Raw genomic sequence first — 4246 nt, 5'->3', positions numbered from 1 at the left:
GTTCAAATGCTGTGTGGCCAAAAAATTGGATGTCCATCAGAGTCCACCATTTTGATTGTCCAGTGTCATATACACACACCCTTCTTCCCATATTTATATTTCCAAATGTAAATTTAAGAGCTCTAGCCTCACATAATATAGCAGTAGTACAATAGAAAATGCATCCATCAAAGAGGGTTGACTCAAATACTCATCAATGATCACATCTAGTTCCATTTTAGGATCTTGGGATAAAAGCCATTCTTGTAGTCTACCTACTACTAATCCTATATAGTTGGTGAGGGCAAGGGAGAGTGATATCAGGGTAAAATTAAAATGCAGAATGTTTGACATGTCAGAAAAGAAGATATGGAGAGATGTTATAGTTCTTGTTTCTAAATTACTCATGAAGCTGAGGTTGAGAGTTATGACCACCCTTCTACAGCACCATCCATCCCTTCTTCTCTTTGTTGTCAGCTAGCACTTCAGTTGACTGGAATTTGTCTCTCAGTAGGGTGAACCAAATCTTCATTCTTGAAAGCGCAAAGCTTTGATGGTCTTGCCTGTTTAGGGTAGCTCTGACCCTCCATTAATTTAAATGACTGTACATGTGCTTTAGGGTGCTTTTGTCAGCAAGTAATAGAAAACCTATTGAAATGGCTTAAAAGAAGATGACATTCATTCATTCTCTCATTTGAAAATGTTTATTGGGTGCTAATGGTACCCTAACCCGTCTAGGTGCTGCGGATTCAACAGTGAACAAAATGTTCCTCTTTCATGAAAAATTCTGTTTGGAGGAAGTAGGAAGGAAGACAATAAATCAATAAACTATATATAGGGTATTAGTGGTAAACTATTTTTGGGTGTATAAGTGCAAAGGAGAAAAACAAAGCGGGTTAGAGTAACTAAGTGAGGTAGGGTCTGCTATTTTTAATAGTGTGGTCAAGGAGAGGTTCCTCAATTAGGTGACATTTGAGCAGAGACCTGAAGGTAATGAGGGAGTCAGTTATGTGAATATCTGGGGGAAGGGCTTCCATTTTCAAATTAAGGTTAATTGGATTATTCTGACAAACTCTGTTTCTGAAAATAACTAAAAACGTTGGATTAATTTTTTAAGCAAACTTTTCCTTTTGAAACAGATTTAGGCTTACAGAAAAATTGCCAAACTAATATAGAGAGTCCCCATTTACCCCTCATCCAGTTACCTTTATTGTTAACATCTTACATAAGAATGATACATTTGTCATGACCCAGCAATAGCACTGCTAGGAATTTACCCAAGGGATACAGGAGTGCTGATGCATAGGTGCACATGTATTCCAATGTTTATAGCAACACTTTCAACAATAGCCAAATTATGGAAAGAGCCTAAATGTCCATCAACTGACGATTGAAAGAAGATGTGGTGTATGTATACAATGGAATACTACTTGGCAATGAGAAAGAATGAAATCTGGCCTTTTGTAGCAACGTGGATGGAACTGGAGAGTGTTATGCTAAGTGAAGTAAGTCAGAGAAAGACAGATACCATATGTTTTCACTCTTATGTGGATCCTGAGAAACTTAACAGAAGACCATGGGGGAGGGGAAGGGGAAAAAAAGGTAACAGAGAGGGAGGGAGGCAAACCATAAGAGACTCTTAAGGACTGGGAACAAACTGAGGGTTGATGGGGGGTGGGGGAGAAGGGAAAGTAGGTGATGGGCATGGAGGAGGGCACTTGTTGGGATGAGCACTGGGTGTTGTATGGAAACCAATTTGACAATAAATTATATTAAAAAAAGAAATAATTAATAAAAAAGAATGATACATTTGTCAAAACTAGGAAACCGCCATTGACACATTACTATTAAATAAAGTCTAGATATTATTCAGATCTCATTAGTCTTAAACTAATACCCTCTTTCTGTTCCAGGATCCAATCCAGGATATACCACATTACATTTAATTCTTCTGATCTTGTCCCCTTCTGATCTTGTCTCAGTCTGTTCGGGCTGCTTTAACAAATTAATATAGCCTGGGTAACATAACATACATAAAAATTTATTTCTCACTGTTCTTGGGAATTCCAAGGTCAAGATACTGGCAGATTTGGCATCTGGTTAGGACCCAGTTCCTCATTCATAGATGACTGTCTTTTTGCTGTGTCCTCACATGATGGAAGGGCAAGAAAGCTCTGTGGGGTCTCTTTTATAAGGGTGCTAATCCCATTCATGAAGGATCTGCTCATGACCTAGTCACCTCCCATATGCCCCATCTTCTAGTACCCTCTTCATGGAGGTTAGGATTTCAATGTATGAATTTGGGGGGACATAAACATTCAGTCTATAGCAGTTCTGTATAAGCTTTTCTGTATTTTTCATCACCTTGACAGTTTTGAGGAATACTGGTTAGGTATTTTGCAAAATGACTCTCAATTTGATTCTGTCTGATGTTTTTCTTATGATCAAGTTGGACTATTGGTTTGGGGGAAGAATACCAAAGAGGTGAAGCATTCTTGTCACATCATATCACAAGGTACACAATATCAACATGACTCATCATGGGTCGTGTTAACCTTGATCAAGGTAGTGAATGATAGTAGTGATCAAGATGAGAATGGTTGATTAAACTCCACCTCTGGGAGGGCATATCATCTACATAAATTATTTGGAATTCTTCTGTAAGGAAGATTTGCTCCTTCTTTACCATTTATTTATTTATGAAATGATTTACTTTAGATTATAACCCAGTACTATGATATTTATCTCACTGTTCATATGGTTCCAACTTTGGCCATTGGAAGCTCCTTCAGCTGCCTCTTGTGCCCCTTTGACATGTCCTTTTCTCTTATTTTTTGAACATTTTCTTACTCTCTGGCACTACAAGATACTCCAGATTCATCTTGTTTTTCCTTTGCCTCATCCTTAGAACAAGCCATTTCTCTACAGAATCCTGGTTCCTTTTATTGGGGAATAGTATTTAGAAAACAAGATTTGGGTGCTGGGTGATTTTGTTGCTAGTTGGGTGTTACTGTTGTTGGTCACTTCCACAGTCAGAGCCAGGACATGCATGTATATATACTAACCCATGTGTGCACATATAATTATTTCTGTATCTGTAATAAGGTTGACATGAATTCATACTGATGTCTTCAACTCTAATCCAGTATCTTCATTCTGATCTTCCTTTCTTATTTGTAACTTACCTATCGAACAGAGAGAAACTTGGCTCCCAGTGGCTCTGTCCAGTCCTACATTTACTGCTTTCCTCTGGTGGTGCTGGTCTCACCCAACATCACGGCTAGGTGGTTCAGAGAATATCTAGTTCATAGGCACTTCAGCTATCATGGCCTCCTGGAGCCCCATGTCATGTGTTTCATTCCTCAAAAAGAAAAGTTTTATGTACGAAGGAAGTAATATAGCTTTGTCCCACAACTTTGGGGCTGCTATTGAGATTATCCTTTTTGGGTGGGGTGCCTGGGTGGCTCAGTCAGTTAAGTGTCCAACTTCGACTCATGGTTTGTGAGTCAAGCCCCGTGTCAGGCTCTAGGCTGACAACTCAGAGCCTGGAGCCTGCTCAGATTCTGTGTCTCCTTCTCTCTCTGTACTTCCCGGCTCATGCTCTGTCTCTCAAAAATAAATAAACATTAAAAAAATTAAAAAAAATATTATCCTTCTTGGGTTTACTATGGCTCCCAAAGAGCATCTCAATGTGGCATAAGCATGTGGAATACCACTGGAAGCCCTGAGTCATGAGATAGGGCAAGTGGCATTGCAGTTTCCGTGAAGTATGGGCAGCTCTTCCTCTACGCATTGCAGCTCTAGTATTGGGACAAATATCAGGAGAAAGTCAAGATACTATAGTATGTTAGTTTGCATATAGATTTCAGCAAACTCCCACAAGAGAAGGAATAATTTAGAGGAGAGGTTGAGAAAAGAAAATATGACCCTTAAAGAGAGACATTCATTTCCAGCAAGTTACAGTCTATCTTAACTGAAACTTCTACAATTTGGAGCCTTGAGGTATTGGGAAAGCCAACTTCTCTAGGCCAAAATGGAGCTTGTAGCAGCAGCAGCCTTACCAGTTAGTGAAAAGACTAAAAGTTATTTACCCCCAGGGGGTGCCAGGGTAGCTCAGTCGGTTAAGCATTGGACTCTTGATGGAGGCTCAGGTCATGATATCACGGCTCCTGAGAGGAAACCCTGTGTCAGGCTCTGTGCCGACAGTGCAGAGCCTGCCTGGGATTTTCTCTCTCGTGTTCTCTCTGTTCCTCCCCCACTCATGTTT

The sequence above is a fragment of the Leopardus geoffroyi genome, chromosome B1 (assembly GCF_018350155.1).
Source record: "Leopardus geoffroyi isolate Oge1 chromosome B1, O.geoffroyi_Oge1_pat1.0, whole genome shotgun sequence".
NCBI lineage: Eukaryota > Metazoa > Chordata > Mammalia > Carnivora > Felidae > Leopardus > Leopardus geoffroyi.
This window is presented reverse-complemented; position numbering follows the sequence as displayed.